Source organism: Myotis myotis, unplaced genomic scaffold (genome assembly GCF_014108235.1).
Source record: "Myotis myotis isolate mMyoMyo1 unplaced genomic scaffold, mMyoMyo1.p scaffold_m19_p_3, whole genome shotgun sequence".
Lineage (NCBI taxonomy): Eukaryota > Metazoa > Chordata > Mammalia > Chiroptera > Vespertilionidae > Myotis > Myotis myotis.
Window position 1 is genome coordinate 105466865 of NW_023416335.1, and position 25075 is coordinate 105491939.

The 25075-nt window shown below is 43.2% G+C and overlaps 1 protein-coding gene and 1 pseudogene across 1 annotated transcript in view; one reads left to right on the plus strand and one right to left on the minus strand.

Moving 5' to 3' along the window:
- LOC118651019 (cat eye syndrome critical region protein 2) overlaps nucleotides 1-25075 on the minus strand; it is a 233467-nt gene that overhangs the window by 64714 nt on the left and 143678 nt on the right. The gene's annotated exons all lie outside the window — the stretch shown is intronic.
- On the plus strand, nucleotides 20279-20857 carry LOC118651022 (annotated as a pseudogene).

Here is a 25075-nt window from a genome sequence, read left to right on the forward strand (position 1 = left end):
TAATCCCCCAAGGCTGGTAAAATGTCTTTTTCTGCCCATTCTTCAGAAACACTTTCACTGTCATATACTATCACATTTCTCCTTTGCCTTCCTGATGGTCTAATGTTAGACTCATTACTATCTTCCAGCTGACTACCAAAGTCACTCGGTCAATCAGACAAAGTGCACATAATTCGCTGTGACATTCTTCTCTGCCACGATGCATCTTTTTAAAAACTTTTACCATAAAATAATATGGATGGAAAGAATTAGGATGTATTGCTTGCCACATCTCTGGAAATACTTGCCTCAGAGGTTGAGAAAAAGACACAAGTTAACTCGTGACAGGTAGCAATGTTCATACACAGAAATACGAATATACTTGTGACTGTTCGGCAAGGTGTTACATGGCAGTATGTACTAAAGAGGATAGTCTGCTTGAACTATAAAACCAGTATATTTCTTTTGTAAACTATTTTAATTGATCCATTTATTACTTTATTTTTTAAAATTCCTAATTTTATAAACACTCACTCTAAAAACGTCACAGGACAAAAAATTGTTAAGCATACTATAATTGATATAAATAAACAAAACACAAACTACTTTGAAATAGTAGTTCAACTGAAAAGGATTCTATAGTGCCTTGAAAGCCCAGGTGAATGAAACTCAAGAGACAAGGCTGAACCTTGAAAACACTTTGTTTGCCTTAAGTACAAACTTGGGAATTATTAACAGATCTAAAGCAATAATTCTTATTTTTATATATTAGCTTATTAGTTCCTTTATGCAGGGTTCTTTTCTATATTCTTTTTAGTGATTATCCAGAAAAATAAGAAACACTACCAACCAAAAATAACAGGGACCTGAACTATAATTCAGGCATTCATTCAACAAATATTTACTGAGCATCCACCCTGCACAGGGGAGCTTAGTTTAGAGAGGTAAGATAGTACAAAAATATAAAAATAAAGAAAAGACAACCAAACAAAGTAATTAGCACTATTAGATACAGAAAAGGTGCTATGGGAGTTGAGAAAAAAAGGATTATTTCTGGCTGTGGGAAGCCTGAGGGATTTCATGAAGACAGTGGGGTGGCACAACTGAGATGGAAAGCCTGTGATGTGTTTGACAATGGGAGAGAGGCAGGGCATAACCAGGTGCAGGAACAACAGGAGCAAAGGCACCAAGAGGATATTAGGTTCAGTTTAACTATTCTGTAGATTATGTGAGGGGAGTAATGAGAGCCAAGACTAATAGCCAATACTGAATACTGAGTTAATTAGTCTGGCCTTTCTTTGGAAGACAGTGGAGAACTACCACAATTAGAGGAAAAACACATTGAGATTAAACTAGTTGGTATGTATAAGAGATAAATTCTAGTGCATAGGGTGGGAGGTGATGTAATGTCAAACACAATAGTCCAAGAGAAAGATTCTGAAGGACTTACTGAATGAGAGAAACAGCAGGAAAAGGGAGAAACATAAATTCAAGATCTAACTGAAATAAATGTGAAGCAAAGGGGAAGATCTGAATGGCTCATATTTTAAGCCTGGTCCGCTAGGCAAGCAAGACTCTCAAAATGCAAATATGAAACTGCAATTGTAATGAAACTGAACGTTGAAGCAAAAAAATCCAGGCCATCTCATCTGACAGGTAAGCCAGAATTACTTAATACTAGAGCTGCAAGGTAAATCACAGATGATATTATTTCAACTCCCTGAATCCTCCTATCTAATAAAAGACAAACATGGTAATTAACCATACCTCCAACACGCTCCCCATAGGCTAATCAGGGTGATATGCAAATTAAATGCCAACCAAGATGGCGGCCGGCAGCCAGGCAGCTGAAGCGAACAGGAGGCTTGCTTGCTCCAGTGAAGGAGGAAGCCAAGGTTCCCTGCCTGCGGCTGCTGGGCTCTGAGCTGCACTCTAAGAAACAATGTTGCAATTATAGAAGCTAAACAAACCCCATGCTTTCAGTCAACTGGCTGGCCGAGCTAGAGCTGAAACAGTGATTCAATTATAGAAACCAAACAAACCAGATACCTGCTTTCAGCAGCCGAGGCCTCAGAGCTAGAGCCAAGCCTCAGAGCTAAAGCCGGCTCTCAGTTCCAGTGACAGCCATAGAAGGTAAATAAATCCCAGAATAAAAAAAGAAAAAGAAAAAAAGGAGAGGTTGGGAGCTTTAGCCGCCCACCAGCCTGAACACGGCCCTCAGCTCCTCACCCAGACTGGCCAGGCACCCCAGTGGGGATCCCCACCCTGAAGGGTGTATGACCAGCTGCAAGACATCATCCCCTCATCCAGGCTGGCCAGGCACCCCAGTGGGAACCCCCACCCTGAAGGGGTGTGACCAGCTGCAAACAGCCATCATCGCCTCATCCAGACTGGCCAGGTACCCAAGTGAGACTCCCACCCTGATCCAGGACACCCTTCAGGGCAAACCAGCCAGCCCCCACCTGTGCACCAGGCCTCTATCCTATACAGTAAAAGGGTAATATGCCTCCCAGCCCCGGGATTAGCGGAGCCACTAGGCCTCCCGAACCCGGGATAAGCGGAGCCGCGAGGCCTCCCGAACCCGGGATCAGCGGAACTGCGAGGCCTCCTGGCCTGGGATCAGCGGAGCCGCGAGGCCTCCGGCACCAGGATCAGCAGAGACGCGAGGCCCCCCAGCATCGGGATCAACGGAACTGCGAGGCCTCCTAGCATCGGGATCAGCTGAGCAGCAAGGCCTCACTGCCCTGGTGTCAAGCGGAGCTGCGAGGCCTCCCAGCACTGGGATCAGCAGAGCTGCGAGGCATCCTGGGCCCTGGAGCAGCGTGACAGGGGGGCAGTGCGCAAACCCCTTGATCGCCCTGCAGCTCTGTGTGTGACAGGGGGCTGTTCTCCAACTCCCCTATAGGCCCTGCTCTGTGCCTGATAGGGGGGAGCTCCCCAATCCCCTGATCGGCCCTGCTCTATGCGTGACAGGGGGGAGCTCCCCAACCCCCGATGGGCCCTGCTCTGTGTGTGACAGGGTATGGAGCCCTAACCCCCTGATGGGCCCTGCTCTGTGCGTGACAGGGGGTGGAGCTGCAACTCCCCATCGACCCTGCCTTGAGTGTGACAGGGGGCAGTGCCCCAACCCCCCAATCGGCCCTACCCTGAGCGTGACTGGGGGTGGCATCGCAACCTCCCGATCCGCCCTGCTCTGTGCATGACAGGGGGCAGCACCCCAACTCCCCAATCAGCCCTGCTCTGAGCCTGACCAGGGGCTGCACCTAGGGACTGGGTCTGCCCTCTGCCACCCGGGAGGGGCCTAAGCAAGCAGGTCATTATCTCCCGAGGGGTCCCAGACTGTGAGAGGGCACAAGTGGGGCTGAGGGAAACCCCATCTCCACTCCCCGCCAGTGCACAAATTTTTGTGCACCGGGCCTCTAGTCCTGTCTAATAATAGAGAAACATGGTAATTAGGCGTACCTCCATTACCCTTCCCATTGGCTAATCAGGGCAATATGCAAATTAACTGCCAACCAAGATGGCGGCCGGCAGCCAGGCAGCTTGAAGTGAACAGGAGGCTTGCCTGCTTCAGTGACGGAGGAAGCCAGTGACGTTTCCCGCCTGCATTGCCGGCCTCTGGGCTTGCAGTTTAAGAAACATTGTTACAATATAGAAGCTAAACAAAACCCCAGAAACCTTTCAGCCAGCCGGGATCTCAGAGCTGGAGTGAGCAGGACCGCAACCGTGTTACAATTATAGAACACAAATAAACCAGATAACTGCTTTCAGCAGCCGAGGCGTCAGAACTGGAGTCAAGCCTCAGAGCTAAATCTGGCCCAGAATAAAAAAAAAAGAAAAAAAGGACAGGTTGGGAGCTTCAGTCACCCGCCAGCCTGAAAACGGCCCTCAGCCCCTCACCCAGACTGGGAAGGCACCCCAGTGGGGACCCCCACCCTGAAGGGGGTGTGACCAGCTGCAAACAGCTATCATCCCCTCATCCAGGCAGGCCAGGCACCCCAGTGGGGACCTCTACCCTGAAGGGGGTGTGACCAGCTACAAATAGCCATGATCCTCTCATCCAGGCTGGCCAGGCACCCCAGTGGGTACCCCCACCTGATCCAAGATACCCTTCAGGGCAAACCAGCTGGTGCCCACACGTGCACCAGGCCTCTATCCTATATAGTAGAAGGGTAATATGCCTCCCTGCACCGGGATCAGCGGAGCAGTGAGGCCTCCCGGCACCAGGATCAGCATGACAGGGGGCAGCAACCAAACCCCCTGATCGCCCTGCGGCTCTGTGTGTGACAGGGGGCGGGGCCACAACCTCCCTATCGGCCCTGCTCTGTTCCTGACAGGGGAAGGCGCCCCAACCCGTGATCGCCCTGCTCTGTATGTGACGGTGTAGAGCCATAACCTCCCCATCGGCCCTGCCCTGAGTGTAACAATGGCGATGCCCCAACCCCCTGATCGGCCCTGCTCTGTGGGTGATAGAGGGCAGCGCCCCAACCCCCTGATCCGCCCTGCTCTGTGTGTGATAGGGGGTGGTGCCCCAACTCCCCTATCGGCCCTACTCTGTGAGTGACAGGGGGGAGCTCCTCAACCCCCTGATGGGCCCTGCTCTGTGCGTGACAGGGGGGAGCTCCCCAACCCCTTGATGGGCCCTGCTCTGTGTGTGACGGGGGGTGCTCCCCAATCCCCTGATCGACCCTGCTCTGTGTGTGACAGGGTAAGGATCCCCAACCTCGCTGATGGGCCCTGCACTGTGTGTGACAGGGGGTAGCGCCCCAACCCCGATTGGCCCTGCTCTGTGCATGACAGGGGGTGGTGCTGCAACTCCCCATCGACCCTGCCTTGAGTGTGACAGGGGGCGGTGCCCCAACCCCCCAATCGGCCCTACCCTGAGCGTGACTGAGGGTGGCATCGCAACCTCCCAATTGCCTTGCTCTGTGCATGACAGGGGGCGGTGCCCCAACTCCCCAATCGGCCCTGCTCTGAGCCCAACCAGGGGCTGCACCTAGGGATTAGGCCTGTCCTCTGCCACCCGGGAGCAGGCCTAAGCCAGCAGGTCGTTATCTCCCGAGGGGTCCCAGACTGCGAGAGGGCACAGGCCGGGCTGAGGGACACCACCCCCCCCCCCCCGAGTGCACAAATTTTTGTGCACCGGGCCTCTAGTATATAATAAAAGGCTAATATGCAAATTGTTCCCTTCGGAGTTCGACTGATTGCTATGACGTACGCTGACCACCAGGGGGTGGTGCGGAATGAAGGAAGGCCTCAGCCGGCAGCTGGCAGCTGGGAAGGAAAGTCCGGATTGGCCCTGATCACTGGCCAGGCCTAGGGACCCTACCTTTGTACGAATTTCGTGCACCGGGCCTCTAGTTTAAAGATTAAGAAACTAGGTCTAGAAAGATTAAAGTGACTTCTTCAATTGCACTCAGCAAATCACAGCCAAGTGAAACCAGGATCACCCAGTCCAGTGCTTTTCCCACTGGAAAAGCCTGATAGTTTTAACAGCTACAATAACCACCCCACCACTCTTTTTCTCCAAGCCTTCACAGGTACCATTCTCCCTATAGAAAGAAATCCCTTTCCTCCTTCCTTCTGCCAAGCCATACTATCTGTAAGTCCTTTACATGAAAAACTGTTATCTACAAAATCTTCCTAGCTGAATTCCACTTTGCTGGTTCCTCCACAACTCCTTCAGAAGTGAATATGTTCACATTTAGATTGGTGTTCTGTCCTTTTCCCCATCATTGTAAATCAAGGGCATAATGCCATTTTTGATTAAAGGTACTGTAATCTGTACTAACTGATGTTTCCTAGTGTTGTAAAGAACATAAGTACCACAGTGAGCTATGATAAAGGCCACATTTGAACAGATAAAAACTTAAATGGCTTTACCAGGGAGGGGACAGCAAGAAGTGTACCACAGATCAGTGTGGAGGCATGCCACAATTCCTAGAAGCCGAAGGATACATATGGATCACTTTTATTGTGTAGTAAATAATTTAAAACATTAACTTTACAAAACAATCACACTGCAGAGCAAAATGCAAAATCTACATTAATTTTTTTTTACCTGACATACCTTAAAAAAAAAAAATAAAGTCAATCTTGTAGGCACAAATTCAAATTATACTACTAATTCCTTTTCCATCTCCTGCTTCCCACACACAGACATTCTCTTCTGGTTTAGGTGGGAATGCTTAACAAGGATGATTCCCTTCTTACCAGTATTGCTTTCACCAGGGGCAAGTTCTAGTTGTTCAGTTTCTACCTATAATATTGTCCCTCTGAAGAGGCAAAAATAAAATGTTGTAGCAATAGTGTGAGTGAATACCCTTTTTTCTGCTCCTTAAAAATAAAACCTCCTCTTCCATAAGCTACTTATGGGAAATAAACATTCCTGTTTTCTTCTCTGGGGCCCTACCTATAATACTAGCACAGCAGTTTGCAAACAGTAGGTGGTCAAATTAACTAAACACACACACAGTTCTGCTACTACAGTGGTCGGCAAACTGTGGCTCGCAAGCCACATGTGGCTCTTTGGCCCCTTAAGTGTGGCTCTTCCACAAAATACCACGTGTGGGCGCGCCTGTACAGTGTGATTGAAATTTTGTGGCCCATGCACAGAAGTCGGTATTTTTGTGGAAGAGTCACACTCAAGAGGCCAAAGAGCCACATGTGGCTCGCGAGCTGCAGTTTGCCGACCACTGTCCTACTATATGCCAGACAACAGAGATACAAAGATGAATAAGAAAGTCTTACTATTGTTATGGACGAATAGGAGGAATGGAGGAAGAAAAGGAGGAAATGAGGAAGGGCTAAAAATGTAAGTCAAATGGGACATTTTTATTTATTTTTATTGTGTTCACCGCTAGAATAGTGCATGATGCAGAGTAGACATTTAAATATTTTCTTGATAGCAAAGAATTATGAAACAATGTAATAAATACTATATTAAATGTATAAAGTGGTATGGGACAAAGTAGAGAAACTGAGAATAGTGGAATAAAACTTTGCCAAGGAGGTAAGATTTGCACAGTGCCCTGACAAGGAGACTCTTACCTGGCAGATGCACAGTGAGGAAGAGTAAAAAGAGTGAAACTTCTGGCATGTGTATTAATTACCAATTGCTCTCCCAAAGTGAAGATGGTGATTAAAGAATGATAGCAAGACAGGCCTATTTCTTGAGCATCTTCTCTGAAAACCACTCTAAAGAGTGTGGATTTTATTTCCATATACAATCAAGCCTGAAGGCATAGAGTAAAACAATCAGATGTCTCTCTCAGGAAAATAGTACTGAGAGTAGTATGTGGAATGATTGGGAGGGGTACTAGAAATGGGGACAAAGGTGGTGGCCTCAGAATCGTCTGGAAGCTTGCTGGAAGCATAGCACCTCAGGCCCCACAACACTTATGGAAACCAGAATATGCATTTTAAGAAGAGTTCCATAATTCATATGCATATATAATTAGGGAGGTGCTCATCTAGAAGTTAAAAGAGCCTGCAGTAAAAAAAGCAGCATCTGTGAGAAAAGAGAAGGGAAAAATTTGAGAACATGCGTTAAGAGGAATAAATGCTGGTTTAATAACTGGAAGACAAATTACCAACAGAAATGAAATAATGCCATAGACCTAAAATATGAGAAAACTCTAAAAAACCCCCCACTACATTTCTGACATAGGGCTGTGAATTAAACCCTCACATTGTAAATCCTGAATATACGGAAATGATAATTTTAAGAATAGCTAAAGCCAAAAACTGGTGTGTTTTTTTCGTTTTGCTTTGTTTTTTTTTTTGTTTTAAAAATCAAAACAGCTGCGAAGAGAAGTCCCCATAACTTCAGGCGGTAAAAAGGAGCAGAGATTGTGGCTGAGTGACATGAAGGCTGCTGAAAACCCAGGTGTTGCTCGTAAGGGGTTCACTCCCTCTGAGCTTCACCACTGGGTCAAAGGTTCAGTGGGATAGAGGGACATATGGGGAGGAACTGTACTGTCTGGCATCGGGGCAGGAACTCACAGGTGGCTTTCTCCCAGGTAGGAGTGTTCACAGGGGTAATTGTTCCTATGCTGAGACCTCCACCCATCAGAGAGCTGACTGGCAGCCATATGTGAGTTTCCATCAGCCTGGCTCACACTGTTTGCTCTGCCTTGGTGATTCCCTGGCTTCTCCATATGAATGGCCTGTCTTGGTTTCCTAAAACCTCTCAAACAAGCAGCAGCTGTTGACAGCATGCCCCATATCTATCAATAAGAGGTCCAATACAGCGGCTAACTTTGCACCTCTCAGAACCAGTGCACCTGGGGGGACAGCTTCACCATACCAGATTACAACTTCGCACATCCAAGAGTGACACACCACAGGGCAGGCTCAGTAAGCACCAAAGCCCCACAGAAGCAAGTCCTGTTTTATAGGGGTGTCTCCTGCACAGTAGCTCTTCCACTGCAGTCAGAGCTGGTCCTCACAGCCAATTGGCCTGGAGAACAACTCCTCCCAGTAATGCCAACAGCAATCAAAATTCAACTATAAGACAGGCCACACAGGGATGCACCTAGAGTGCCCAGCTCAGGAGACTGGGCCCTACAGGACACCAAATACACAAGGCCACTCTAACAAATCCAGGAGACATAGCAGCTCTACCTAATACATAGAAACAAACACAGGGATGCAATCAAAATGCAGAGACAAAGAAATATGTCAAAAATGGAGGAACCAAGATGGCGGCGTAAGGTACAGACCTGTGTGTGCTGCCTCCCACAACAACATCGAGACTACCAACTATAAGACAAACAGCTATCATTCAGAACCATAGGAAAGCTGGCCCAGTGGAAGCTCTACAACTGGAAGGAAAGAAAGAAGAGCATTGAGACTGAGTAGGTTGTGCAGAGGCTCCAAGAACGGAGGTATGGAGTTGTGCGCCAAGCGGGCTGCAAGTGGATGCGCGTTTTTTTTCAATCGGAAGGGGCTGCAGACTCTCGAGTCCACTGAGCTTGTTTGGGGTGGGATTATGAGGTCTCAGACCCCTACGGGGAGAGGCGGGACAGCCTTGCAACGGGCCGGAGAGTGAGAGTGGCTGTCTTGTGGAGCTGCTTGCCAGCACTCAGGGACGCCAGACATGGTGTCACGGAGAGGCGAGGAGTGGCAGAGATGCCATTGTCCCTTGCTCCGGCCTGGTGCTTCCCGGGGACCCCGCCCTACTCAATTTACATCCCCACCCAAGCTGTGCCAGTGGCACAAAGGGAATCACCAGCGCTTTTGCAGCCCAGCCCAGCAGAATGCAGATTTCAACTCCTCGCATACATAAGGGACACACTCAAGAAGCAGAATCAGGTTCGGAGGAAACTGCAGCCGGCCCCGGCTGGGCCGGTGACATGGAACGACTGTACCAGCAAACGCACAGGCAGGTCCACCAGATCCAGTCTCACATGGGACGCTGGGAGACGGCAGACAGGCAGTCTGTGCACTTGGTAGAAAACGAAATCTAAGCAAGCATACCAGATATTCAGCCACCAAGAACACCTGGAGATTTTGTCCAACAAGGAGCTGCCCAACAAAGGACAGAACGCCAAACTTCGTGTTGCCGAGACGGCCCCCGTGAGGCTGGGATGGCCCCAGTGAGGCTGAATTGGCCCTGGTGAGGTTGAGAGGGCCCCTGTGAGGCTGGGACGGCTCCTGTGAGGCTGAGACGACCCCTGTGAGGCTGAGATGGCCCCTGTGAGACTGAGACGGCCTCTGGGAAGCCAAGAAAAATACCACATGAACTCACTCAAATATGGACAATAAGGACCATTATAGACTGATGAACAATAATGGATACAGAGGCAGAGCAGCATTGAGCAGACTGTCAAACTACAGTGGGAAGCCTGGGGAGGGTAGGAGATCAACCAAAGGACTTGTATGCATGCATATGAGAATAACCAATGGAAACAAGACACTGGGGGGTCGGGTAGGCCGGGGGAATGTCAAGAGAGGGAAAAAAGGAGACATGTTTAATACTCTTTGTAATACTTTAAGAAGAAGAAAAAAAAGAAATATGTCAAAAATGAAAGAAGTCTCCAGAATAAAACTAAATGAAATGGAAGCAAGCAATAGAATAGATACAGAGTTGAAAACAATGGTTATAAGGTTGTTCAAGGATCTTAATGAGAGTTTCAAGGGAGTTAGTCAGACTTTCAAGGATCTTAGTGAGAATGTTAAAGATATGAAAAAGGACCAGTCAGAAATTAAGCATACACTAACTGAAATAAAGAATAATTTACAGGGACCCACCAGTAGAGGAGAGGATTCTGAGAATCAAATCAAGAATTTGGAATATGAGGAAGCAAAAAACATCCAATCAGAAGAGCAAAATGAAAAAAGAATAAAAAAATATGAAGATAGTATATGGAGCCTCTGGGACAAATTCAAACATACCATCATTTGCATTATGGGGGTGCCAGAAGGAGCAGAGAGAGCAAGATATTGAAAACCTATTTGAAGAAATAATGACAGAAAGTTTCCCCTACCTGGTGAAAGAAATAGACTTACAAGTCCAGGAAGCACAGAGAACCCCAAACAAAAGGAATCCAAAGAGGACCACATCAAGACACATCATAATTAAAATGCCAAGGGCAAAAGACAAAGAGAGAATCTTAAAAGCAGCAAGAGAAAGAAATTCAATTACTTACAAGGGAGTACCCATACGACTGTCAGCTGATTTCTCAACAGAAACTTTGCAGGCCAGAAGGGAGTGGCAAGAAATATTCAAAGTGATGAATACCAAGAACCTACAACCAAGATTACTTTATCCAGCAAAGCTATCATGTAGAATTGAAGGTCAGATAAAGAGCTTCACAGATAAGGAAAAGCTAAAGGGGTTCATCACCACTAAACCAGTATTATAAGAAATGCTTGAAGAAGAGGAAGAAGAAGAGAAAAAGGTAAAGATACAAATTATGAACAACAAATACACATCTATCAACAAGTGAATCTAAAAATCAAGTGAATAAATAATCTGATGAACAGAAAATAAATAAATAAATAAATAAATAAATAAATAAATAAATAAATAAATAAAATGCAAAAGGTTAAAAACAAAGAAATAATCTTAAAAGCAGAGAGAGAGCCTGGCTGGTTTGGCTCAGTGGATAGCCTGGGGACTGAATGGTCCCAGGTTTAATTCTGGTTAAGGGCATATGAATGGGTTGCCGGCTCAATCCCCAGTAGGGGGCGTGCAGGAGGCAGCCAATTAATGATTGTCTCGTATCATTGATGTTTCTATGTCTCTCTCCCGCTCCCTTCCTCCCTGAAATCAATAAAAAAATATTTTAGAAAAGCAGTTAATAAGAAAATAAAAGACATGTACAATAAATATAAATCTATCAACAATTGAATCTAAAAATCAAAATAAATAAGGAATCTAATGAACTGAATAAGCAGATGAATGAAACAGAACCAGAGACATGGAAACATGGAACAGATTGATGAATCTCAGAGGGAAGGGGGGAAGGGTGGGTGAGAAGAGATTAACCAAAGAACTTACAAGCATGTATGCATTACCTATGGACACAGGCAATAGGGTAATGAAGGCTTGGGTTAAGGGGGGTAATGGGCAGAAAAAAGGGGAACATCTGTAATACTCTCAACAATATTTAAAACAAATAAATAAATAAAATCAGTATCTTTATTATTGCCAAAAAGTTATCAAGTTGAATTACAGACAACTGAAGTTTGAAGCATGACCTTCAGTGACAAAATAAAAACTAAGACCTACAAAGGTTAATAGTGTCATGGCCAAAGATAAAATGTCTTTAAATCCACATTTTATTTACATGTAAATTATGAATGTTCACATTTGAAAATACTGACATTTTGTTAATCTATGGCAGTTGACAAATCAAAATTAGTAAACCAAATCTATAAATAGATTCTTTCAAAGTCTAAGAAATATTTATCTTAAAATGCATGCCTAATAGCTCAACTACTAAAAAAATTTTTTTATTGATTTCAGAGAGGAAGGGAGAGGGACAGAGAGAAAGAAACATCAACGATGAGAGAGAATAATTGATCGGCTCCTGCACCCCCCCAACTGGGGATCGAGTCCGTAACTCGGGCATGTGCTCTAACTGGAAATCAAACCATGATCTTCCAGTTCATAGGTCTACGCTCAACCACTGAGTCATGCTGGCCAGACCGTATGATTAATTTATAACAAATCTATATTAAATATAAGGTAACTTTTTACTCTATATCTGGATTTTTAACAACTCTCATGGGTGCTGGGAGGCAGAAGATTCAATGGGAGAGAAGCATGATACTGATGATGGTCTAACTCTGTTTGGATGCTATTTTCACAGATGATAGTACTTATAAATGAATGAAGTGAAATATCCATAAATCAATGACAAAAATATGTTATGAACCAAGAATTATGACTAACAAAAATCTGTGCATCTGAGGTTTAAAAAGTAAAGAAAATTTTTCTCATTACATATTCCGCCTGCCTCAGTACCAAGGTTTAATTAGCAATTCAACCACAGTTTTCTTAACATTCTCAGCAGAAACTTGGGGCTAACATTCCTATCTTAATTTGAAAAAATATTATAAATGACCTGCCCCAAAATATTACCAATGATCTGTCCAAGTGTGGTGGGCGGGCTAAATGGAATTGGTAAAAATTTCTTCCCAGTGAAGCTGGGGTTGGCGTTTTCCAGAACAACTATGATGTGCATTAGCAACTAGAGAAGACACAGAAGGTAAAATATCAAGGATGTTCGATCAGTTCTTCCAATGACAACTGAGCAGACTTGAATTGTCTCTCAAAAAGTATTGAGAGGAACTCTGTGTCATTTCAAAAAATAATTTAACTCCTTGCCCTTGCCTAACCATTTTAATGATGTAATATAGAAACTCTTAAATTGGTAAGAAAATGGTACTCAAAATATAAAATTGCTCTTAAAAATTTATTTCTATAATATTTTGCTTCATAAATCAGAGCTACCTAGTTAACCAACCAAAAAATAAGCAGGCCTATGGTAACTTTTGAGGTGACAAAGTTATCAGTGAACTTTTCCCCTCTAGCAGAATCAATAAAGATCAGAATAAAGACTAGGTGATGCATCCCCCCGCCCCCCAGAGGGCACAGCTTTTTCTCTTTGCCCTTAGTAACTGTTAATCCTGAGTAGTCTGTACTGAATGGATAAACTAAGGCACACTAATACAGGCCTCAGTTTTCACCACCGTACAGTGAATACAGATTAGGAATGTTACAGAAAGACGGCAAAGAAGAAAAAAAATAGGAAAGCAATATTAATCCTGCTGAACAGAATAACTGGATTATTAAACATTTTTTTACTTAGAGTCAGATTTGCAAGATGAAAAGGTTCTGGAGATCTGTTTCACAACAATGGAAATATACTTAACACTACTGAATTGTAAACTTAAAATTAACCATTTTTATGTTATGTGTTTTTTTATCACAATTTTGAAAAAAACTCATATTAAAAGTATCTACTTCCAAGGGTTGTTGCAATAATTAAATAAGGCAACACTTTATAAAAGCTAGGGGAGCCTGGCACACAGTAAATGTTCTATAACACATTAATATTACAATTATTTCATCTTCCTCCTCACAATGATAGTGTGTGGAGAGAAAAAAGTAACTACTAAAGAGATAGAAAGTGTCCCCCCCCCCCCCCAAAATTTGGAGGTTTCAGAACAATAAAAATTCATATTCTTTTATTATGTGGCCTACCATGTTCATGACCCAATAAAAACTATTTGGAAACCCATTTTATTCAAAGCCTTACTACTCATGCCTTCCATCCAGAGCTAAAGTCTTAGACTTAAAAAAGTCTAAAAAGCCCCCTCCCTCCCCTTTCCCCTACTTTCTCTCCTCCCTTTTTGTATTTCCTTTTCACTGTGAGCACTGAGCTGTGAGAGCACAGAAACCTGAACTTTGACAAGAAGTTCTGGGAAGGGGTGTGTGTGCAGAAAAATCAACAAATCAGCACTGAGAAGGGAGCCGACTGCTGCTCTGCAGCTTTAGAGAGTAGCTGGAGGGAGTAACAGAATTTGCCCTCTGCAGCTGGCGTCACAGTTCATTAGAGAACACTGTTAAAAATCGATCCACCTCCTCCATCCTCAAGAACAAGCAGTGGCCGAAACCGGTTTGGCTCGGTGGGTAGAGCATTGGCCTGCGGACTGAAGGGTCCAGGGTTCGATTCCGGTCAAGGGCATGTACCTGGGTTGCGGGCACATCCCCAGTAGATGTGCAGGAGGCAGGTGATTGATGTTTCTCTCTCATCAATGTTTCTAACTCTCTATCTCTCTCCCTTCCTCTCTGTAAAAAATCAATAAAATATATTAAAAAAAAAAAAAAAAAAGAACAAGCAGTGGCTGCTGGGAAAAAAACTCAGGACTGAGCAAAGAGAACAACTCCAAACTCTGGCAGGTTATAGGGAAGGAGAGAATGGAGCATATGCCATGAAAAAAAATTCTTCACTTCAAAAATTCCCACCTGCCTAATAAACGAAGATTGTCTCCAGACTGAAAACTGACACAAATAGAATATTACTAATTTCTTTTTAAAAAATAGATTTTTATTGATTTCAGAGAGGAAAGAAGAGGGAGAAGACAGATAAAAACATCAGTGATGAGAGAGAATCATTGACTGGCTGCCTTCTGCATGCCCCACCCTGGGGATCCAGACGCGAACAACCGCTGCATGTGCACAGAAATCAAATCATGACCTCCTAGTTCATAGGTCAACGCTCAACCACAGAGCCATGCCAGCCAGGCACTAATTTCTTTAATGTACCACCCATTTCACACCTTTTCTTTCTTTTTTTTTTTTTTTAAATATATTTTTATTGATTTTTTACAGAGAGGAAGGGAGAGGGATAGAGAGTTAGAAACATCGATGAGAGAGAAACATCGACCAGCTGCCTCCTGCACACCTCCTACTGGGAATGTGCCCGCAACCAAGGTACATGCCCTTGACCGGAATCGAACCTGGGACCCTTCAGTCCTCAGGCCGACGCTCTATCCACAGAGCCAAGCCGGTTTTGGCCCTTTTCTTTCTTTCTCTCCCTTCCCTTCCTCTTTCCTCTTCCCTGTTCCCTTCTTTCTTTCCTTCCTTCCTTATTTATTTATTGTAAACACTCGCCAGAGGATATTCTTTTCACTTATTTTTTTTTTTTTAAAGAGAGCAGGGGGGTGGGGGTGGGGGAGAAAGGGAAACAACGATGTGAGAGAGACCCATCAATTGGTTGCCTCCTCCAACTGCCCTGACTGTACCCGGGGATCAAACCTGCAACCCAGGTAAGTGCTCTTGATCGGGAATAGAATCTGTGACCCTTCGGTATGTGGGCCAACGCTTTAACCACTGAGAAACATTGGCCAGGGGAACACTTTTTCTTAAATAACATTACAGATACTTCCTATTGCTTGAAACACTTCTAATCCCTATAGAAATTTTCTTTAACTTCTGTTAAAGATGATGCTTGAGAGAAACCTTTCTTTTCCTCAACTTTCAAGTTAGGATAAAGCTGACAGATTTATACTACTGACATTCAGGCATACTAATTCCTTTAAGTTTACTTAAGGAGAAGAAAAAATGGCCTAAAGAAAGTAATGTATGTTGTATTTGATTTTAGAAGGCTACAAACTTTTTAATTTGCACAAGAACCAATTGCCATGTAGCAAGTGTCTCAGTCAAAGATGGGGGCGGCTTCTGTATAGGACCTAGAACCTTGCTTACGTAAAGGAGATGCAAAGCAGGCCCTCTGAAGGATCATCCCAGCTTCTATCCAAGAAAAAATGCCTGGAGTGTAGGCTTAGACTACATGAAGAAACAAGCATACTAGCCTCCAGAAGGCACCGCTGAATTTTGCAGCTGGTGCTTTCTAACTTGGTATAAATTAATTTAATCCCAAAGGCCCGCCTCTTGCCAATTTAGACTGTAAAATATAAATCAGTTTGAGTGGGTATAATGGTGAGAGACTTTCCCAAAGGTCAGTAGGTCTGCATTGCTGCTCTGCTGCAACTACACCATTCCTCTTAATCTGGACCCATGAAACAGCTGTGTCACTGGTGATAATGTTGGGTACAAACCTAAAGGAAACCAAAATAGCTCCTCCCTTCAAATATGACTGCTACCTTAAAATATCAGGCTAAATGAAAATACAAGTTACACCAATGAATGTGTAAATCTAGAAGGATATGATTTACTGAGAAGTTATAAATTACCAATCCTGGCTCCAGAAGTAATAGAAGGCTTAGAAGTTTCATGGATCTTTTCTCCCCACCCCCCCACCCCCCCAAAAAAGCCCATAACAATTCCTGAGCACTGAAAAAGTTGGAAAGCTTCAACATGTTCAGTGAAGTTAGTATTGGACAAGCATGGCCATGCAGAGAAGAAATCTGGAAAAGCAGGTTCTTGGCACACCATACACAGCCTCAGATACCAGATTGAGTAATCTAGACTTCATTGCTTATGTGTTCCCTGGGCTCCACAGAATACAGGAACAAGGTGAAAATGGCACAGCTTCCTAGAGTGTCGGTTTTACTTTGCTTTTTTGTTGTTGTCATTGTTTTGCTTAGGAAGATATTTGTAACTTAAACATTTCATAAATTAAAAAAATAAAACAGAAGACTTCATCAGACAACTTATGTTTGGAATTTCTTCAGACCATCACTCTAGACCTCAAATGTTATGCAGTTTTTATTCTCTGCCATTAGGAACTCAGTACTGGGTTAGTTGGAAATTATTTTTGGTACTGGGGAGCCACTAAAAAACAGGGAATGTTTTTGAACAGAGAAAAGAAAGAATAATCAGACTTGGAAGGTTAGTCCTGATACGGTTTTCAGGACACATTTTATGGAGAGAGACTAGGCCACAGTGGTTCTCAACCTTCCTAATGCCACGACCCTTTAATACAGTTCCTCATGTTGTGATGACTCCCAACCATAAAATTATTTTTGTTGCTACTTCATAACTGTAATTTTGCTACTGTTATGAATCGTAATGTAAATATCTGATATGCAGGATGTATTTTCATTGTTCGTGACCCACAGGTTAAGAACCGCTGGACTAGGGTGAGAAGATCCCTGATTTAGTCCGAGGAAGAAGTGATGGGGCCAATACTAGAATGATGACAGTAGAAATGGGAAGGATAAAAAGCACAAAGAGAATTTCAGAAGTAGAGTCAACAAGATTTTGCAACTAACAGTATGTGTTAAAAGAAGTAGAACAAGGAAATTTTAGTTAAGTTTAATCCCCCCCCCCAAAGATTACAATATAAACAAAAAAAAAAAACATGATAAAAGTTGAATAAATGATAGGTGGGAGGGGGATAGAGGCAATAGACTTGATGCTTGAAATAAGGTCCTAGAAATAAGCTTCTAGAAGTTTAAGGTGGGCATGTCTGGCCCTAGCCGGTTTGGCTCAGTGGATAGAGCATTGGCCTGAGGACCAAAGAGTCCCGGATTTGATTCCGTCAAGGGCCTGTACCTAGGTTGCAGGCTCCTCCCCGGCCTGGGCCCTAGTCAGGCAAACAATCGATGTGTTTCTATCACATCGATATTACTCTCTGTCTTTCCTTCTCTCTTCTACTCTCTCTAAAAATCAATGGAAAAATATCCCTGGGTGAGGATTAAAAAATAAAAATAAAGTGGACATGTCTGATTGTGTCCTGCTCTCGTGCATGAGAACGACAAAAATGCATATACACAGAAAACTTCATATGTAACTTTGATGTGTGTAGGGGGCTGAGGGTTGGGGTTCTTTTAACTAAACAATTCAACCAGTTCACCATATTTTGGGGAATGTGACAGTGGGATATGACAGAAGTGGAAAGGCAAGCCATGCATATGAATTGCCTAAGTGCCAGGCTCTGTGTTAAGTATAGGAAATGCAAAGAGGATAATGAGAATCTTATCCTTAAGAAACATAAGACATAGAAAGGGGTTAGGAAAAAAATGATTGTTATCAATTCAATGTTATGATTAGGACAGCAGAAAATGCTGCTGTGGAGATTAGCAAAAGTTGAAGAATGAGTAGCACTCGGCCAGTACACACAAGGGAGCCAGTAAGAGCAAAATGTTGTTTATCTTTCGGCCAGTACACACAAGGGAGCCAGTAAGAGCAAAATGTTGTTTATCTTTAAGAATGAAATGTTAAAAATGAAAATTTCATGATCTGTGCCAAAACCCCTGGTACTGCCCAGTGCCTCCATAGAGGGGTCATGGAATTTTCACAGAGAAAACGGAAAGAAATTAGCCAGTGGGAACAACTGGTCTAACAGATGAATGTATGATTCAAGTTTTCAGAAATTCAATCAAGAGAAGAAATCTGGAAAGTCAGGACAAACTAGGAATTACCAGGGTGTGATTATAACTAAGAAAATAATACCATTCATTTTTTTAAAAAATGGCATAACCAAAAATATGTGTATGCTATTTATAATGGGAAAGATGCCACAAGGGAGTTTATCAAGTTCTTTATCCTGAGGGAGACACTGTGATGATCTTTGTTGTGAGGCAGCAATATCTAATCAGGCCTAGGAGAAATTATCCCCTCAAGACTAATTCATTCTCTTCTGATACTCAGCTCCTTAATTACTAAGTGGGTCTTGGTATTAGGAAGGTGGTATGTGTGAAATGGCAGGTGTGAATATAATGACCATAAAGGTTATCAACCCTGTTTTCAATAAATAAAATGCCATTTTGAGACTCTGGGCCTAATGACATCATTCAGTTATCGAAACTACAAAGCTGAGGACAAGGATTGTTGATCGCAATAGATTAAGATAGAGATTAAATAAGAATGAAAATGCACAGAATAGTGAGGGAATGTTTCAGAAGTACAACTGGCAAACAACTAAGTATGCTTTTGTTGGGCTGAGGAAAAGATTTTTCAGCAAATTCTTTCACAAAATAAAGTTGAATGTAAATACTCGCTCAATTGTTTTATTTTCAGAGATCAGTAATTAGGGAAGAGACAATAGCCTGAAATAACCCTAATCAATGCCAGTTTTAGATGTTTACAGATGTCATCTGATTCAATCCACTTTACAAGGAGACAAAAAGAACACTTTAAAACAGTGGTTCTCAATCTTCCTAATGCCACGACCCTTTAATACAGTTCCTCATGTTGTGATGACTCCCAACCATAAAATTATTTTCGTTGCTACTTCATAACTATAATTTTGCTACTGTTATGAATCGTAATGTAAATATCTGATATGCAGGATGTATTTTCATTGTTACAAATTGAACATAATTATAGTGATTAATCACAAAAACAATATGTAATTATATGTGTTTTCCGATGGTCTTAGGCGACCCCTGTGAAAGGGTTGTTCGACCCCCAAAGGGGTCGCGACCCACAGGTTGAGAATCACTGTTTTAAAATGATTCAGCAATTGCTTTGGGTGTAATATAAATTACAAGTGTTAACTGTCATAACAATCACTGAAAATAGAAATGTGTAAGTATTTATGTTGAATATACACCTATAGAGCAACTGAAAACCCCAACTATCCTATTAAATGAACAGGTAACTGTGATTTAGGATAAATTTTCAGAAAACAGCATCAACATCAAAAGTAGATTCAAAACCTTAAGACAGAAGTGAGGCTGAAGTGCTCTAGAAAACTATATTTGAATGTTCAAAAGTGGTTCTAGTGATGATGAACAAATTATTTTTGGAAATAAGAACAGGAAAAAAGCAATTAACCTATATAATAAGGAAGGAATATGCAAATGGCCCATCAATTCATGACAAAGATGGCGGCACCCACAGCCAATAAGGAGGGAACATGCAAACTGACACTTGTAATTTGCATATTGCAAAGATGGCGGCGGCTGGACTGGGTCGCTTGTGTTGTCATGGTGATGATGCAGGTGTTCCGCCCCACCCTGCACTGGACAGCGGGGATGCCTGTTATGGGGGGTGGGGGGGGTGTGCAGGGAGCTACAGGAGAGCAGCAGGGCTGGAGCAAAGGCAGGAGGCAGCTCCGGCCATGAGCGAAGGTGGGAGGCGGCTCCAGCCTGGAGCGAAGGCCCAGGTCCCAGAGGGAAGCCGGTGCCAGCAGCCAGGGGAAGGAAGGCCTATTCTTGCTTGAATCTTCATGCATTGGGCCTCTAGTTTCCAAATTAAAAAAAAATTCATGAAGGCGGAGGGGTGACGGGGGTGGCTCTTGTGCACCCCCCCCCCCCCACCGGCAGTGGGCTTGCGCGGTCTCTGGCCTGTTTGCGAACCACTTCCAGTTGGTGCTGTTGGCCAGCTCCTGGTTCCCCTGCATCTCTCTAGTTGTCCCCACTTCGCCCCATGATGCCGGTGGACCTCAGCCAGTGGTCCGGGCCCCTGAGCCTGCAGGAAGTGGATCCGCTGCAGGTCAAATACTCCGGAGCAGAGGTCAACGAGCTGATGCCCACCCAGGTTAATTAAGAACCGGCCTACTGGTATTTCATGGGATGGCGCTGATCCAAGTAAACTCTACACCCTGGTCTTGACAGACTCAGATGCTCCAAACAGAAAGGACCCCAAATTTAGGGAATGGCACCATTTCCTGGTGGTCAACATGAAGGGCAACAACATCAGCAGTGGCACCGTCCTCTCTGATTATGTGGGCTCTGAGCCTCCTAAGGGCACAGGCCTTCACCACTATATCTGGCTGATTTACGAGCAGGCCAAGCCACTGAAGTATGATGAGCCCATTCTCAGCAACTGATCTGGAGACTACCGTGGCAAATTCAAGGTGGCACCTTTCTGCAAAAAGTATGACCTTGGGTTCCCAGTGGACGGCACGTGTTACCAGGCGGAATGGGATGACTATGTGCCCAAGCTCTATGAGCAGCTGGCTGGGAAGTAGGGGAAAGCCAGGAGACAGAATTTGCCCCAGGGGCCCCAAGCAGTTTTCTCAAGTTCAGTGATGCATGTTGATTTCTCCTCTTCCCTGTTCCCACTCTCACAGGCAAGACCTGAGCAGATAGAGCTGTAGGGTGACTTTTCCTTCTACCTGTCCGTTATAATTGTACAGGTTCACACACCCTGGATTTGTTTTGATCAAATTTGAACTCCATTTTCAGGGCTATTTTGGTACTATGATATGGTCATCAGATTGTTAATCCTATATAATAAAAGGCTAATATGCAAACTGATTGAACGGCAGAACCACTGGTTGCTATAATGCGCACTGACCACCAGGGGACAGACACTCAAGGCAGGAGCTGCCCCCTGGTGGTCAGTGCACTTCCACAGGGGGAGCACCACTCAGCCAGAAGCCGGTTCATGGCTGGCCAATGCAGCGGAGGTGGCGGGAGCCTCTTCCGCCTCCGTGGCAGCACTAAGGATGTCTGACTGTGAGAGGGCACAGGATGGGCTCAGGGAGCAACACCCCCTCCCCGAGTGCACAAATCCTGTGCACTGGGCCTCTAGTCTATACTAATAAAAGCCTAAGTGGCACTCACACCCTCATGTCATCACAAGATGGCTGCCCCCACATCATCACAAGATGGCCACCACAAGATGGCTGGTAGGGGAGGGCAGTTGTGGGCGATTGGGCCGGCAGGAGGGGGCAACTGGGAGTGACCAGGCCAGCAGGGGAGCAGTTAAGTGTCAATCAGGCCGGCAGGGGAGTGGTTAGGGGCCATCAGGCTGGCAGGCAGAAGTGGTTAGGGGCAATCAGGCAGGCAAGTGGTTAGGAGCCAGCAGTCCCGGATTGTGAGAGGGATCAGATTGGAGAGGGTGCAGGCTGGGCTGAGGGACCAACCCCCTCCAGTGCATGAATTTTTGTGCACTGGGCCTCTAGTATTAGAATAACAACCCAGAATTTAAAGCGGTATCCTTTGAAGAGCAGTAATGGAAAAAGCAATCTGGAGAGTTCTTTTTCTGTTGAGCTACAGGGCTGGGTGAGAGGTTATCTGAAATCCGTTAGTCTGTGCCTGTTAAATTTATCACCCTTTGTTGGTGTAACAAAAGCCAGTCTGGAGTTGCTAAATGTTGTGTTAATTCTGCTGTTTGCTTACAGATGAATAAAAATAAAAACATTGTGTGGAAAAAAAAATTTCAAATGTTTATATAAACTTGCTAAAATACATTTTCCAAATAGAAATTTTACTATTTGATCTATCATTAAAAGTTTATACATATTATGGTAAGTCTATACTCCCCAAAAGTTTTATTGGATCATCTCATTGGTAAGATGAGGTATTGCCTAAATTTAAGCATATGTGATAATTTGAACATGTTAGTACTATTAGGAAAGTAACTTTTGTAGTAGTAGTAACATGTAAAATAATAACTCATGCATTTCCACTTTTACCCACCCCCATCCAATATCCCATTTATTATCCCAGTTATTTTTAAAAAATATATTTTAAAGATTTCAGAGAAGAAGGGAGAGGGATAGAGATAGAAACATCAATGATGAGAGAGAATCATTGATCAGCTGCCTCTTGCATACCCACTACTGGGGGTCAAGCTTACAACCTGGACAAGTGCCCTGCTCTGGAATCGAACCATGACCTCCTGGTTCATCGGTCGATGCTCAACCATTGAGCCACACCAGCTAGGCTATTATTCCAGTTATTAAATACATATTCTTATGGCTTATTAGGCCCCAATCTAGAAGCCATCTTTATAATCTCCAGATCTCTCCTCTCTATTTGTTTTCTCTTTCATCCTCCCTCATCTCTCACAAAAATTGCACTAATTTTGTTTCTGATCATGTGGACTAGTAAAACAATCTGATATTTTCTAGTTAGGTTTAATCTACATCTGCAGTGGGAAATGTCAACTTCATAGCAGGAAGGTTTAAAAATAAGAAAAAATAAACTTGTGAGGGTCCTTTAGTAAAGGACTCAGGATTTGAGTAAAGAATTTGATGGAAACAACTTGTTCATATAGGTAGAAGATAAGGAAAGGAAAGAACAAAACCAAGAAACAGGGTTGCCAGGAGATTGTAACAAAACTATTACTTTTTGTTATATAATATACTTTGTAGACTACTGCAATATTCTGATGACATTTATACATGGAAGACACTGATATCTCTAGGACAGGCCAGAACATTAAAAAACTGTTGGAAAGCTCTGGATCATACACTCACATAAGACTTTTATTCCTCAAAAGTTTAATGAGCATAAAATAAATGTTGGTAGTTACCAAAATTAACTGAAACTGGGCATGGTAAAAGGAATCTCAGAGCAAAGATTTTTGTCAAACCTCGACTCATTAAGTAGGTGTAGCAGAGTTATAAACTACAATATATGATCACTTCTCTGACAACTTAAATTTTAAAACAAATGATGTGGATGCCTTTCTAAACACAATGCTAGTCAAATTTATCAGCTGGCCTTAAGCGATGAAAATCCTAATTATTTGCCTCAAATTGATGAAACAGTAGTTCACTTGAAGTGAAACTGTTCACTAAAATGACTGAACCTCAAGAATAGGAAAAAAAATTACTGTGCAAAATATTATTGCCAATATTAGTGATGCAAACAAATATTTATTCCCGCCATTCTATTGTAACCAAGTCAACTCTAATGAACTGTTCTCAGCCCCCATCCCACCACACTTAAAGCAGCATTTAAATTAATTGATTATCTTCAATATCTTAAAACGCTTTCTTCTCTTGGCTTCAGAACACTTACATCACCGGTATTCCTTTTCAATCTTTGCTGATTTCTCCCTATCACTTCTAATTCTTATTTATTTAAAAATATTTATTGTTGAGAATATTACAGATGTCCCCCGTTAATTTCCCCACTGCTCCTCTCCACTCACTTCCCATCCAACCCCAGGACTTCACCACCCTATTGTCTACATCCATAGGTAATGCATATGAATAGATGTTTGGTTAATCTCTTCCTACACCCCTCTCCCTCCCCTTTGAAATTCATCAGTCTGTTCCATGTTTCCATGCCTCTGGTTCTATTTTATTCATCAGTTTATTATTTTCCTTATATTTCTTGTTTGTTTATTTTGGTTTTTAAATTCTACTGTTGATAGGTAAAGTTTTTATTGCCATTTTATTGTTCATATTTTTGATCTTCTTTTCTTCTTAAAGAATAGCCTTCAACATTTCATGTAATACTGGTTTGGTGGTGATGAACTCCTTCAGCTTTTTCTTGTCTGTGAAGATCTTTATCTGACCTTCAATTCTAAATGAGAGCTTTGCTGGGTAATCTTGGTTTTAGGTCTTGCTATTCATCACTTTGAGTATTTCTTGCCACTCCTTTCTGGCCTGCAAAGTTTCTGTAGAGAAATCAGCTGACAATCATATGGGTGCTCCCTTGTAGGTACTAACTGATTTTCTCTTGCTGCTTTTAGGATTCTCTCTTTGTCTTTAACCCTTGGCATTTTAATTATGATGTATCTTGGTGTGGGCCTCTTTGGGACTCTCTGTGCTTCCTGGACATGTATCAGGTAAGTTTATTTCTTTCACCAGGTGGGGAAATTTCTGTCATTATTTCTTCAGATAGGTTTTCAATATCTTGCTTTCTTCTCCTTCTGGTACCCCATAATGCGAATGTTGGTATGTATGAAGTAGTCCCAGAGGCTCCTTATACTATCTTCATATTTCTGTATTCTTTATTTCTTTTTGCTCTTCTAATTGGGTGTTCTTTTGCTTCCTCATATTCCAAATTGTTGATTTGATTCTTGGAATCCCCTACTCTACTGGTGGATCCCTGTAAATTATTCTTTATTTCAGTTAGTGTATGCTTAATTTCTGACTGGTCCTTTTTCATGTCTTTGATATTCTCACTAAGATCCTTGAAAGTCTCACTAATTCCCTTGATGTTCTCATTAACACATTGCGTACTGCATAGAAATCTCTAAGGCATATGCCAGGGACCACACGTTTTTGGGCAAACTGCACGTTATTTAAATCATCATAATGTACTTTAGGTGTTTTTTTTCAATAATTATAACATTTTTATTTACAAAAACAATTAAACAATTAAAGTTCCTAGTACTTTTTTAATGTATGGTACTGCGTAAAACGTTTTCCTCTATGAAGAGGGACCAAACAAAATTTACATAAGTATCTAAGATTCGCTCCTTTTTCCATGGGCGTGAAAAACAAGAACACTCGTGAGAGGTCCTTAACAGATGGCGCGC